This window comes from Erythrolamprus reginae, chromosome 6 (assembly GCF_031021105.1).
Source record: "Erythrolamprus reginae isolate rEryReg1 chromosome 6, rEryReg1.hap1, whole genome shotgun sequence".
In the NCBI taxonomy this organism is placed as follows: Eukaryota; Metazoa; Chordata; class Lepidosauria; order Squamata; family Dipsadidae; genus Erythrolamprus; species Erythrolamprus reginae.
This window is the reverse complement of record NC_091955.1, coordinates 4,204,146-4,219,820: the sequence shown is the minus strand read 5'-3', so window position 1 is coordinate 4,219,820 and position 15,675 is coordinate 4,204,146. Positions and strand designations below refer to the sequence as shown.

Here is a 15,675-nt window from a genome sequence, read left to right as displayed (position 1 = left end):
ACTTCAGAAGAGAAGGATTTAGGGGTAGTGATTTCTGACAGTCTCAAAATGGGTGAGCAGTGTGGTCGGGCAGTAGGGAAAGCAAGTAGGATGCTTGGCTGCATAGCTAGAGGTATAACAAGCAGGAAGAGGGAGATTGTGATCCCCTTATATAGAGCGCTGGTGAGACCATATTTGGAATACTGTGTTCAGTTCTGGAGACCTCACCTATAAAAAGATATGGATCAAATTGAACGGGTCCAAAGACGGGCAACAAGAATGGTGGAAGGTCTTAAGCATAAAACGTATCAGGAAAGACTTCATGAACTCAATCTGTATAGTCTGGAGGACAAAAGGAAAAGGGGGGACATGATCGAAACATTTAAATATGTCAAAGGGTTAAATAAGGTCCAGGAGGGAAGTGGTTTTAATAGGAAAGTGAACACAAGAACAAGGGGACACAATCTGAAGTTAGTTGGGGGAAAGATCAAAAGCAACATGAGAAAATATTATTTTACTGAAAGAGAAGTAGATCCTTGGAACAAACTTCCAGCAGACGTGGTTGGTAAATCCACAGTCACTGAATGTAAACATGCCTGGGATAAACATAGATCCATCCTAAGATAAAATTCAGGAAATAGTATAAGGGAAGACTAGATGGACCATGAGGACTTTTTCTGCCACCAGTCTTCTATGTTTCTAACCTTGGTAAACAAAGATTACTCTGCTCATACATTAACATTGATCACAAATGAAGAGTGGATAAGATCTCTCTGTGCAGAAGGTCTAAGCAAGCCACGTTTTGCCTCTCATTAAATTGACCACAAAGAAGCTACGAAACGACCTTCTTCTAGGGAGGGTGTGTTATTGCTGATGCTCCTTTTTTCAACAGGGAGAAAGAGATTAGGAACAAAATAGGAGGAGAGGCACCTTCAGCTAAGCTCTGGTTTCTAGGAGTTGCTTCCACCTGGATGGATTCAACGAAGAGATAAATCCTTTATTAAATGCGTTTAATAGATGGAAAAGATGGAATTCTCATTTAAAAAGTTTTTAAATCCCGGCTGGATAATTAAAAAGAGACAAAAGAGGGCTACACCTAGAAATTTATAAAACAAAATGAACCAAAGTAAATAAGGCAGGACAAACATCTAGGACTTGGTTTCAATCCAGGCAAAGCATCTCTGGGAAGTAAATGATAATAATAATAATTGCGTGGCGACAGACCAAAATATATAACATCAAGAAATCCCAGGGTGATTTCAAATTCCTGCGATGGGAAGCAGGAAGCGGAGACGATAGAGAAAGCAAACAGCCTGATTTGTGTTTTTGTTTAGCCCGAGCTACACCTATCTTAAGCTACTCCAGCCTTTACTACTCATAAGGGAGGAAAGAAACACCCAGAATGTTCTCAGCAGAGCTATGGATCAGGGGTCTCCAACGTTGGCAATTTTAAGACTTGTGGACTCCAGAGTTAATATCAATGTAGTGTCTCAACATTCCCAGTGTACGAACATAGAGATAATTACTCAGTACAAGCAGGTAATATCTATAGGATGTTATCGCAGGTAGAGGGGTGTGCAATTCAAGGATTAACTAGCCTTTCAAAGACTACTTCAGCTTCAACCACAACAATACAAGAGCACACAACAGATTCAAGCTTAATATTAACCGCTCCAAACTTGACTGCAAAAAATACGACTTTAGTAATCGGGTTGTGGAAGCGTGGAACACATTACCAGACTCTGTAGTATTATCCCCTAACCCCCAACATTTTACCCTTAGACTATCCACGGTTGACCTCTCCAGATTCCTAAGAGGTCAGTAAGGGGTGTGCATAAGTGCACTAGCCTGTCTTTCGTCCCCTGTCCTATAGTCTCTCCTATATCTCCTATATCTTCTCTACTATATCCTCTATAACCTTCATTGTGTATTATTGTGTATTGGACAAAATAGATAGATAGATAGATAGATAGATAGATAGATAGATAGATAGATAGATAGATAGATAAAAGGGTGGGTGGGGGGTGGGTGGGTGGGTGGGTGGGTAGACAGACAGACAGACAGACAGACAGGCAAATAAATAAATAAATGGATGATAGATAGATAGGTAGGTAGGTAGGTAGGTAGGCAGGCAGGCAGGCAGGCAGGCAGGCAGGCAGGCAGACAGACAGACAGACAGACAGAAAGACAAATAAATAAATAAATAAATAAATAGATAAATAGATAGATAGATAGATAGATAGATAGATAGATAGATAGATAGATAGATAGACAGACAGACAGACAGACAGACAGACAGATAAATAAATAAATGGATAGATAGATAGATAGATAGATAGATAGACAGACAGACAGACAGACAGACAGACCGACCGACCGACCGACCGACCGACCGACCGACCGACCGACAGACAGACAGACAGACAGACAGACAGACAGACAGACAGACAGACAGACAGACAGACAGATGGTGGCAAAGTAAACTTCAAATAGATGTACAGGAGATAAAGAATATAGTGGAGACTATAAGGAAAATTAAGAATACAAGGGTTAGAGAAATGAAAAGGAAAATGTTACATAAAAATGGCATTATACACCTGTACAACCTGCGCATATTTCTAAGAATGCAAAGGCACTCTGTTGTGGTTTATGCATATGTTTTGGGAGTGTCTGGGAGTACAGAAATTTTGGAAAGAGATGCAAGATGAGATTAATAGGATGCTGAATATAAAATGGGTGATCACAAAGGAGATAGCACTACTAATAACATGGGCGATTCTAGAGAAATTAAAGAAGCAGCTACAGAAAGCACCCAAGCGGTAATAGTTTTAGGTTGGAAGGATGCAACAAAATGGACATTACAAAACTGGTATCGGTATATGGTGGAACGCATTCAGATTGAAATTATGGAATGAATACGATCGATGAAAACTAAGTGGAATAACTAATGGGAAGATGGAACAGGATCAGAGGTTTTATGGCTAGTAGAATTCGAGACCGAGACAGTAGGTAGGCACAATGGGGCACTCATGCATGCCCCTTACAGACCTCTTAGAAAAAGGGAGAGGTCAACTAAAGATAATCTAAGGTTGAAGATTTTGGAATTGGGGGAAGAAACCACAGAGTCAGGTAGTGAATTCCAGGCGTTGACCACCTTTTGGCTGAAATTGTATTTTCTGCAGTCTAGTTTGGAGCAATTTACATTTAGTTTGTATCTATTGCCTGCTCTTGTGTTGTTGTTGTTAAAGGTGAAGTACTCACCAACAGGGAGGACATTATGATGTATGATTTTACGAACAACTGTTAAATCAGTTCAGAGGCAATGTAGTTGTAAATTTTCTAAATGTAGAATTTGAAGTCTGGAGTATATTGCCAGAGAAGAAGCTAAGCAAGATTATATTGATAACTCTCGGTGCCCTTTTGGCAATGTTTTTACAGTGGGCTTTGGCACTTAGATCATTAGATATCTTACATTAAATTTTCTCACAGAACGTGAGAAAATATTACTTTACTGAAGAGTAGTAGATGCTTGCAACAAACTTCCAGCGGACGCGGTTGGTAAATCCACAGTCACTGAATTGAAACATGCCTGGGATAAACATAGATCCATCCTAAGATAAAATACAGGAAATAGTATAAGGGCAGACTAGATGGACCAGGAGGTCTTTTTCTGCCGTCAATCTTCCATGTTTCTATGTTTCTATTAAACAAAAGTGAACAAGTCACTGTATGTCACAGTTTCCCAACCTCAGCAACTTTTTCACATGGACTTCAACTTCTATGTATGGCTGGTGGGGAAAATTTTAGGAGTTGAAGTCCAGGCCTCTTAAAGTTGAAGGCTAGGAAACCTTGCTATAGATGCAACCTACTTTATTGACAATTGCTAAGTTGTTTCAGAATGAAGCCTAAAAGTGAATTAACTACAAGCTGGAAGAGATTAGGGACTAATCAAAGGATTAGTTCAGTCACACTGTGTATCAAGTGCTTAGCTGAGCAAAGGTAGGCTTATAACATGTATATTCTGGTAGTTATAGATTGTATCAGTGATAACATTGGATGTGAATATAATTGGAGCAACAATATTTTTCTAAGTGTCTGAGATTTCCTCACAGTTTATGTGTTCCTCTCCTCCTTCGGTGTATCTGTTAGCATAAAAGATTAGCCAACGTTTGTTGAGTAAACTACTTTCTGTGGCAATGGTTGGGTTTAAATAACATCCTAGTTTATGGCTTACTTAGCTAAACTAACTCCTTCAGCTTATCCATAACCACTGCCCTACGTATATATCCTGTGTTTGTACAACCTCCTGAGCAGCCATATTTATTAAGCAAATTTGATCACCTGCTAAAGAATTTTAGGGTTTTCCAAGATTATTTAAGACTAATTGCTGGTCATAACTTTATAGTAGTATTATATTCTTGCTTCTTTCTATTTGTGGGGGAAAACCTCCCTTCAAAGTAACTACTACTAAGTGTTTCTAATAATGGCTGTTTACCCCATGGAGGGAAGCAGTGAGGGTAGTAAGTTTATGCACTATTTATTGAATACTTAATAGCTTTTTTTAATTGTCCTTCCTTCTCTAGTACCACAGTGTGATTCTTAGTTACATTTAAAATTAAATAGTACGTTTTTACCTATAAACGCTTTTGTCATTTTAATCATTATCTAGAACTGAACATTTATAGCAGTTAATTGAGCTACTTGCCTAACCTGTTATCCTACTGAACCTTGCGGGTTCAGTTTTTAATTTCAATTGTTCATTTAATAAGTCCTTATATTTCAGTGTTTTTCCTTCTTGTAGTAAATTTGGGTGGCATGTGGCTTCATTTGGAGAAATCCAGTCAGGTATTATTAAAAAATGATCTTTTTTAAAATGTCAATCCATGTTTCTAATAATGACTTCCTAATTTTTTAATCTTTTAAAATATGAATGGTTTTTGTGCTTATCATACCATACAAAAGCATGCCAACCTAACATTAAATAATGGCCCTCTAGGTTCAATAATCTTCTGTTATCCAAGGTTAACCATTCCTTAATCCATGGTAGGGCTGCAGCTTGATAGTATAATTTCCAGTTTGGAAGGGCTAAACCACCTTCCATTCAAGGTTAGGCAAATTTATTATTTTGAAATGTGTATAAATGTATATAAACAGAGATATGAACCTTGTGGGTTCAGTACAAAACCTTAAAATGTGACTGTGCTCCTCAACAAATGATGCTGTCTATCGTTTGTCCTTTGGGTGGCTCTTCAAATAATGTGACTTAATCAACTGAAAAAGAGTCCAAGCACCTATATGTAAACTTATCTTGGTCAGTAAGCCAATTCTGCCCAGACACAGGACATTTATGCCACCCCGACACATGATTCCCAAGCCACTCTCAAATAACGCTTGTAGTATTGTTAATGTATTGAGATATATTGACTGATTTGACTGTGTATGATTGGACTGTTTAATTTGACTACAATATTTGCTAAACTAAATACTATTATATACACTTTAATATATCTGGTTTGGATGACTTAACTATTATTCATGTCTACTCACTATCTGCTAGAATTCCATCCTTGATAAATCAAGGGTTACTCTGCATACTCCTTAACTCTACTCTACTCTACTCCACTCCACTCCAGAATAGAATAGAAATAGGAATAGAGCAGAGTAGAGTAGAATACAATAGAATAGAATAGAATAGAATTCTTTATTGGCCAAGTGTGATTGGACACACAAGGAATTTGTCTCGGTGCATATGCTCTCAGCGTACATAAAAGAAATATATACATTTGTCAAGAATCATGACGTAAAACACTTAATGATTGTCATGGGGTCAAATAAGCAATGAAGAAACAATATTAATAAAAATCTTAGGATACAAGCAACAAGTTACAGTCATACAGTCCTAAGTGGGAGGAAAAGGATGATAGGAAAGATGAGAGAATACTAGTAGAAATACAAATGCAGACTTAGTAAAGAGTTTGACAGTGTTGAGGGAATTATTTGTTTAGCAGAGGGATGGCTTTGAATTGTTCTTGTGTCTAGTTGTCTTGATGTGCAGTGCTCTGTAGTGATGTTTTGAGGGTAGGAGTTGAAACAGTTTGTGTCCAGGATGCGAGGGGTCAGTAAATATTTTCACCGCCTTCTTTTTGACTCGTGCAGTCTACAGGTCCTCAATGGAAGGCAGGTTGGCAGCCGTTGTTTTTTCTGCTGTTCTGATTATCCTCAGAATTCATGTCAACACGTTTTCAACAATGGTTTGGGGCAGTTTGACACCCCTGCTTAGACAATAGAATGTGGTGATAATCTATCTATCTAGAACAGGAAGTTTGGGTGATCATGGGAGGCAGACCACGAAAGCATCAGAGCATGATAACTACTCCCTTTCTATGTTTATCTCAATCTTCTGGAATCAGAGGATTAATCTTTCTCTTGCTAAACTCTGTGTTGTGTAAGTTGCATTGTGCAGATTCAACACACTGATAACAAAACGTACTTGGACAGAAGTTGAGTCATTTTGCTGCATTAACAGAGGGATAGAATCAAGATCATGTGAAGGGTTCATACGACCTTACAAGGCCTTTGTAAGGCCACACTTGGAATACTGTATTTAGTTTTGGTCGCCACAATGCAAAAAGGATGTTGAGACTCTAGAAAGAGTCCAGAGAACAGCAACAAAGAGGATTAGGGGACTGGAGGCTAAAACATATGAAGAACGGTTGCAGGAACTAGGCATGGCTAGTTTAATGAAAAGAAGGATCAGGGGACACATGATAACAGTGTTTCAATATCTCAGGAGTCACCACAAAAAAGAGGGAGTCAACCTATTCTCCAAAGCACCTGAGGATAGAACAAGAAGCAATGGGTGGAAACTAAGCAAAGAGAGAAGCAACTTAGAACTAAGGAGAAATTTCCTGACAGTCAGAACAGTTAATCTGTGGAACAGCTTGCCTTCAGAAGTTGTGAATATTATTATTATTATTATTATTATTATTATTATTATTATTATTATTATTATTAATTGGATTTGTATGCCACCCCACAGACTCGGGGCGGCTAACAACAATGATAAAAAACAGCATGTAACAATCCAATTAATAAAACAACTAAAAACCCTTATTATAAAACCAAACATACACACAAACATACCATGCATAACTTGTAATGGCCTAGGGGGAAGGAATATCTTAACTCCCCCATGCCTGGCGATAAAAGTGGGTCTTGAGTAATTTGCGAAAGACAAGGAGGGTGGGGGCCGTTCTAATCTCTGGGGGGAGTTGATTCCAGAGGGCCGGGGCCGCCACAGAGAAGGCTCTTCCCCTGGGGCCCACCAAACTACATTGTTTGGTCGACGGGACCCGGAGAAGGCCAACTCTGTGGGACCTTATTGGCCACTGTGATTCGTGCGGTCAAAGGCGGTTCCTGATGTATTCTGGCCCAAGGTCAATACCAACACTTTGAATTATGACTGGAAACCGATCGGCAGCCAGTGCAGGCCACGTAGTGTTGATGAGAGTGGGCGAATCTAGGGAACCCCACGATGACTCTCGCGGCCGCATTCTGCATGATCTGAAGTTTCCGAACACTCTTCAAAGGTAGCCCCATGTAGAGAGCGTTGCAGTAGTCGAACCTTGAGATGATGAGTGCATGAGTGACTGTGAGCAATGACTCCCTGTCCAAATAGGGCCGCAACTGGTGCACCAGGCGAACCTGGGCGAACGCCCCCCTCGCCACAGCTGAAAGATGTTTCTCTAATGTGAGCTGTGGATCGAGGAGGACGCCCAAGTTGCGGACCCTCTCTGAGGGGGTCAGTAGTTCCCCCCCAGGGTAATGGACGGACAAATGGAATTGTCCTTGGGAGGCCACTCCGTCTTGTCTGGGTTGAGTTTGAGTTTGTTGTCACCCATCCAGGCCCCAACAGAATACTCCAACAGTGGAGGTTTTTAAGTAGATGTTGGATAACCATCTATCTGAAAAAATGTAGGGTTTTCTAAGTGTAGGGTTTTGAAGAAGTCTAAGCTGGCTAACTAGATAGATAGATAGATAGATAGATAGATAGATAGATAGATAGATAGATAGATAGATAGATAGATAGATAGATAGATAGATAGATAGATAGATAGATAGATACTTATGGTAAACCGCTCCAAATGAGTTTTTGCAGAAAATACGACTGGAATGTCCTCCGTGACTCTGTGGTTTCTTCTCCAAACCCTCAAAACTTTAACCTTAGATTGTCTACAGTCAACCTCACCCCATTCCTAAGAGGTCTTTAAAGGGTGTGTGTCAGCACACCATTGTGTCTACCACCCCTGTCCTAATGTTCCCTTGTATTCGTATTCATTTCATGTATTCGTAATTACATTTATGGTTGCTATGTCCCACTCGATCTGTTTGTTATAGAAATCTGGTTGGAGTTGGCGGTCTAATCAATTTTGATAAATATATATTTGTTTATTGCGAAACTCTCCTGTGGCTTTTATTGTTTGAACTCACTTCCCTGTTTGAAGAGTAGTCTTAACTTCCCTTGCCAAAATGAAAGAAAATGCTTTTAAAATGAAATGTATCCTCTAAGGCAGTGTTTCCCAACCTGGGCCACTTGAAGATATCTGGACATTCGCTGGCTGGGGAATTCTGGGAATTGAAGTCCAAATATCTTCAAGTGGCCAAGGTTGGGAAACACTGCTCTAATGAAACTATAAGTGTGTGCCAATAATTCTTTAATTTTGGATATCTCTTTCTCCCTCCCTCATGCTCCTCCTTCCCTCTTTCCTTCCTTCCTTCCTTTCTTCCTTCCTTCCGTCTTTCTTTCTTTCTTTCTTTCTTCCATCTTCCTTCCTTCCTTTCATCTTTCTTTTTTTTTTTCTTTCTTTCTTTCTTTCTTCCTTCCTTTCGTCTTTCTTTCTTTCATTCTTCCTTCCTTCCTTTTGTCTTTCTTTCTTTCTTCCATTTTTCTTCCTTCCTTCCTTCCGTCTTTCTTTCTTTCATTCTTCCTTCCTTCCTTCCTTTTGTCTTTCTTCCTTCCTTCCTTCCTTCCTTCCGTCTTTCTTTCTTCCTTCCTTTCATCTTTCTTTCATTCTTTCTTTCTTTCTTCCTTCCTTCTTTCCTTCCTTTCTTTCTTCCTTCCTTTCATTCTTTCTTTCTTTCTTCCTTTCTTTCTTCCTTCCTTCCTTCCTTCCTTTCTTTCTTTCTCCTATCTTTGTATCTCTACTTTCTTTCTCTCCTTGCCCTCCCCTCTCCTCTCCTCTCCTCCCCTCTCCTTTCCTTTCCTTTGAGTGTAATTTCAGTAAATATGTGTTATCCCTGTTTACAATCTGCCTCTTGGTGTATGTGTACACATCAACCTACGAGATAAGATCTCCTTATAGCCGAGACTAATTTTAGGATCCCTTCCCATGACTGCTGAACTGGTCTAGTCAAATCCTATATAATCTTTGGATTGATAAAACCAAACTGACAGCCTTGAATTGGCAGCCTGGCTGTTGCAAATGAGGACTTTCTGCCCAGAGGCAACATCAATAATCTCAGTCCATGTTTTGGATAAGGTTACCAAATGTGCTTGCAAGAACTTTTGTGCAATTCTGACAACCTCTGCTTGTTGGTGGAAGGCTGCTCATATTTTTCTTTTGCATCCAGAGGGGGAAAAAGTTATTTGAATGGTTTATAAATTCTTCTGTTTTTCTAGTCTTGGATGTCGAGTCTGATACCTTTTGTGCTCTTGTACTAGATGAAGATGCAGAGGGCATATTGTTGTCAGCTTCCAGTTGGAGAATCCCAATAAAACTCCAGGTTCATTCCATTTCTGAAAATCCTACTACAGTAATATCTGTACTTGTTCCGTGACCAGGTTCTTAAATAGAAAAGAAGCAATTTTTCCCATAGGAATCAATGCAAAAGCAAATAATGTGTGGATTTAGGGAAACCAAAGGGAGGGAGGAGGCCCTGTTTCCTCCCAGGAGAGTCCTAGAGAGGCCCCATGGAGGCTTCTCCCTGCCTTTTCCATCCCTGTTTCCTCCCAGGAGATTCCTAGAGAGGTCCCACAGAGGCTTCTTCACACCTTTTCCAGCCCTGTTTCCTCCCAGGAGATTCCTAGAGAGGGCCCAGGGAGGCTTCTCCCCACCTTTTCTGGCCCTGTTTCCACCCTCCTAGAGAGGCCCCACAGAGGCTTCTCCCCATCTTTTCCGGCCCTGTTTCCCCCCAGGAGATTCCTAGAGAGGCCCCACAGAGGCTTCTCCCCATCTTTTCCGGCCCTGTTTCCCCCCAGGAGATTCACAGAGAGGCCCCACGGAGGCTTCTCCCCACCTTCTCCGGCCCTGTTTCCTCCCAGGAGATTCCTAGAGAGGCCCCACAGAGGCTTCTCCCTGCCTTTTCCAGCTCTGTTTCCCCCCAGGACATTCCTAGAGAGGCCCCACGGAGGCTTCTCCCTGCCTTTTCTGGCTCTGTTTCCTTCCAGGAGATTCCCAGAGAAGCCCCACGGAGGCTTCTCCCTGCCTTTTCTGGCTCTGTTTCCTTCCAGGAGATTCCCAGAGAAGCCCCACAGAGGCTTCTCCCTGCCTTTTCCAGCTCTGTTTCCCCCCAGGAGATTCCTAGAGAGGCCCCACGGAGGCTTCTAACCACATTTTTCGGTCCTGACTTTAGAAAGACTTTAAATCTATAACTATATCTATAACTTTACACTCCCTCTATTCCTTCTGATTTCTCTCTTCTTCTCTTTCCCCCTCTATCCAATTGTAAAACATATTCCAGCTTTCGTAAAATTTGGTATCTTCACAAAAGCTCATTATTATTGCCTGTTATTTTTGCACACATGCCAATAAGCCCCAGGTGATGTCGTAGGTTGGGGTAGAGACAAGGGAAGCAATTGGAGGAAGTATTGAACTTACCCTGATTTCTCAACCAGAAGTTAGGAAGATCATTCCCGCATCCCCTCAATACAACCAAAAATTAAGCAACAACTTTCCCAGATAGGCAAATGGTTTGCCGGGGTTTGTGAGACCAATTTACTCTGGTTGATGCATTTCAAGAGTAGTAACTGTAACAGGGATATTGGAGTCTTAGTGGACAACCATTTAAACATGAGCCAGCTGTGTACAACAGCTGCCCCAAAAGCCAACACGGTTCTAGGCTACATTAACAGAGGGATAGAATTAAGACCACGTGAAGTGTTAATACCGCTTTATAAGGCCTTGGCAAGGCCACACTTGCAAAACTGCATTCAATTTTGGTTGCCACGATGCAAAAAGGATGTTGAGACTCTAGAAAAAGTGCAGAGAAGAGCAATAAAGATGATTAGGGGACCAGAGGCTGAAACATATAAAGAATGATTGCAGGAATTTATTTATTTCATTTATTTGTCAAACAATTATAGGGTGATAATTTGTACAAATAAAACATTAGGTAAGTAATGATAAAAAGTCACCAAATAAGACAATAGGACAGGGAGGGTAGGCACAGGGGTGCGCTTATGCACGCCCCTTATAGACCTCTTAGAAAGGGGGAGAGGTCAACTGTAGATAGTCTAAGGTTAAAGGTTTTGGGGTTAGGAGTAGAAACCACAGAATCAGGTAGGGCATTCCAGCCCTTGATTACTCTGTTGCTGAAGTGGTCCCAGTGGTACTTGGCACGCTGGGCACAGGGCCAAAGGATCTCAGCGGACATTTGAAAACCATCGGAATTGACAAAATCTCCATCTGTCAATTGCAAAAGGCCACTTTACTGGGATCGGCAAACATAATTCGCCGCTACATCACGCAGTCCTAGGTGCTTGGGAAGCGCCCGACTGGTGATGAAATACGAAATCCAGCATAGTGATCTTGTTTGCTGTGTTGTATTGACATAATAATAATAATAATAATAATAATAATAATAATAATAATAATAATAATAATTAGATTTGTATGCCGCCCCTCTCCGTAGACTCTCCCACTTGCTTCATCCTTAAAATAAAGTGACCCATATTTGAAGAAAACATATGAGATGCTTTTCCTTGGAGTTTTGAGGACCAAGAAAAAAAATCCAGGAAAGAATTGGACTAACTTGTAATTCTGCCCACATGGTCTGTGCTTTTTGCCGAGACAGAGAAAAGGAAAAATATATTTTACAATCTAGATCTATTTATTTTTTATTTTTATTTATTTATTTTGTCCAATACACAATGAGGGTTTTAGTGGGTATATATCTATATACACATAGTAAAATACATGATGAAGGTTATAGAGGAGATACTCATAGTAAAATATATCTAAGAAAGAATAGAAAAGAAGATATAGTAATAGAACATATCAATGAAAGAATAGAAGAAGAGATATAGGAATAGAAGAAAGGTATAGGAGCTATAGGAGAGCAATAGGACAGGGGACGGAAGGCACTCTAGTGCACTTGTACTCGCCCCTTACTGACCTCTTAGGAATCTGGATAGGTCAACCGTAGATAATCTAAGGGTAAAGTGTTGGGGGTTTGGGGATGACACTATGGAGTCCGGGAATGAGTTCCACGCTTCGACAACTCGGTTGCTGAAGTCATATTTTTTACAGTCAAGTTTGGAGCAGTTAATATTAAGTTTAAATCTGTTGTGTGCTCTTGTGTTGTTGTGGTTGAAGCTGAAGTAGTCACCGACAGGCAAGACGTTGCAGCATATGATCTTGTGGGCAATACTTAGATCTTGTTTAAGGCGTCTTAGTTTTAAATTTTAAATTTAAGTTTTAAATTTTCACAAGGAAAGCAGTCAGGATATCACAGTTAAAATGATAGGCCTGTAAGGGACCGTAGAGTCCGTCTAGTCCAACCCTCCCCACCAAAACAGGAGTCCTTATATTGGACTGGACTAGAAGACCTCCAAGGTCCCTTCCAACTCTGTTGTTATTCTGTTATTCTGAGCAGAGGCCGGAGGGAAAACGCTTATGCAAAACCTAGACATGGAAATTTATTTGCGGTAGTTAATCAGCAGTGATGAAATTAAGAAGAAAGACTGGGAGCTTCGCCTTTGGCAATAATCTCCTCTATGGAATTTGATTTACGATTGGTTGGAGAAGAGACATTTCTTCATGCACCTAGGAACAAGCAGTGATATATCATATTAGAAATTTAGGGGTAGTAAAATAATGCACTTGGGGAAAAGGAATCCTCAATCTGAGTATTGCATTGGCAGTTCTGTGTTAGCAAAAACTTCAGAAGAGAAGGATTTAGGGGTCGTGATTTCTGACAGTCTCAAAATGGGTGAGCAGTGTGGTCAGGCAGTAGGAAAAGCAAGTAGGATGCTTGGCTGCATAGCTAGAGGTATAACAAGCAGGAAGAGGGAGATTGTGATCCCCTTATATAGAGCGCTGGTGAGACCACATTTGGAATAACACTGTGTTCAGTTCTGGAGACCTCACCTACAAAAAGATATTGACAAAATTGAACGGGTCCAAAGACGGGCTACCAGAATGGTGGAAGGTCTTAAGCATAAAACGTATCAGGAAAGACTTCATGAACTCCATCTGTAGAGTCTGGAGGACAGAAGGAAAAGGGGGGACATGATCGAAACATTTAAATATGTTAAAGGGTTAAATAAGGTCCAGGAGGGAAGTGTTTTTAATAGGAAAGTGAACACAAGAACAAGGGGACACAATCTGAAGTTAGAAACATAGAAACATAGAAACATAGAAGACTGACGGCAGAAAAAGACCCCATGGTCCATCTAGTCTGCCCTTTTACTATTTCCTGTATTTTATCTTACAATGGATATATGTTTATCCCAGGCATGTTTAAATTCGGTTACTGTGGATTTACCAACCACGTCTGCTGGAAGTTTGTTCCAAGGATCTACTACTCTTTCAGTAAAATAATACTTTCTCATGTTGCCTTTGATCTTTCCCCCAACTAACTTCAGATTGTGTCCCCTTGTTCTTGTGTTCCCTAAGGGGTCAGTAAGGGGCGTACATAAGTGCACTAGTGTGCCTTTCGTCCCCTGTCCAATTGTCTCTCCTTATCTCATATATCATATATCTTTTCTTCCTTTCATATATCTTCTCCTCTACTTTTATATCTTTTCTTTATATATAATACTTCATGTTTATCCTTTTCAATATGTATTGTGTATTGGACTAAATAAACAAACAAACAAACAAACAAACAAACAAACAAACAAACAATAAACTACTGTTGAAATGCATCAACCAGAGTAAATTGGTCTCACAAACCCCAGCAAACCATTTGCCTATCTGGGAAAGTTGTTGCTTAATTTTTGGTTGTATTGAGGGGATGCGGGAATGATCTTCCTAACTTCTGGTTGAGAAATCAGGGTAAGTTCAATACTTCCTCCAATTGCTTCTCTTGTCTCTACCCCAACCTACGACATCACCTGGGGCTTATTGGCATGTGTGCAAAAATAACAGTCAATAATAATGAGTTTTTGTGAAGATACAGAATTTTACAAAAGCTGGAATATGTTTTACAATTGGATAGAGGGGAAAAGAGAAGAAGAGAGAAATCAGGAAGGAATAGAGGGAGTGTAGAGTTATGGATATAGTTATAGATATAAAAAAGAATATATGTAATGGGATAAATGAACTGGTGCACCAGTTGCGGCCCTATTTGGATCGCAGTCACTCGTGCCCTCATCACCTCGAGGCTCGACTACTGTAACGCTCTCTACATGGGGCTACCTTTGAAACGTGTTCGGAAACTTCAGATCGTGCAGAATGCAGCTGCGAGAGCAATCATCGGCTTCCCCAAATATGCCCATGTTACACCAACACTCCACAGTCTGCATTGGTTGCCGATCAGTTTCCGGTTACAATTCAAAGTGTTGGTTATGACCTTTAAAGCCCTTCATGGCATTGGACCAGAATATCTCCGGGACCGCCTTCTGCCGCACGAATCCCAGCGACCGATTAGGTCCCACAGATTGGATCTTCTCCGGGTCCCGTCAACTAAACAATGTCATTTGGCGGGACCCAGGGGAAGAGCCTTCTCTGTGGCGGCCCTGGCCCTCTGGAACCAACTCCCCCCAGAGATTAGAATAGCTCCCACCCTTCTTACCTTTCATAAGCTTCTTAAAACCGACCTCTGTCGTCAGGCATGGGGGAACTGAGATATTCTTTCCCCCTAGGCTTCTACAATTTATGCATGGTATGTTTGTATGTATGATTGATTTTAAAATAAGGGGTTTTAGCTGCTTTAGTATTGGATTGTCGCATTTTGTTTTTACCACTGTTGTTAGCCGCCCCGAGTCTACGGAGAGGGGCGGCATACAAATCCAATAAATAAATAAATAAAATAAATAAATAAGTGAAGTTATAGTAATATCAGAGATCGTATACAATGAAATGGGATATTAATGGCGAAGTGGATTGAAAACTAAAAACTGTAGAAGAAATACAGTTTAACTTACTAGAAGTGATACGGAAATATAGCATCAACGCAGTTTACTGTAAAAGAAAGGGTAAGAGGGTTACTGTTTTTGTCCTTGTTTGTTTGTTTGTTATGTCTGTATAGGTTTGTTTAAAGTTTGTGCTTTAACATTATTTATTTATTATTGATTGATTTATTTTTAGTGATGGGCGAACCCAACGGTGTTCGGGTTCAGCAAGTTCGGACGAACTTTACGCAAAGTTCGTCCGAACCCGAACCGAATCCGAACATCATGTATACCGGCAGGTTGCTAAGGACGCCAAGGTGATCACTTCCTGGAATCCAGGAAATGATCACCTTGGCGTTCTT

At 40.5% G+C, this 15,675-nt stretch overlaps 1 protein-coding gene across 2 annotated transcripts in view; it reads left to right on the top strand.

The window, feature by feature from the left end:
- The first annotated feature begins 3,858 nt into the window (after positions 1 to 3,858).
- The window catches only part of LOC139169220 (platelet glycoprotein 4-like), a 90,438-nt gene continuing 78,621 nt past the window's right edge, over positions 3,859 to 15,675 (top strand). The window contains exon 1 of one of the 2 annotated variants that reach the window (XM_070755094.1): positions 3,859 to 3,978. The gene's annotated coding sequence lies outside the window, so the exon portion shown is untranslated. Of the gene's footprint in view, positions 3,979 to 4,287; positions 4,500 to 15,675 lie in introns of those variants that run through there. The other variant, XM_070755098.1, reaches the window with a different exon arrangement.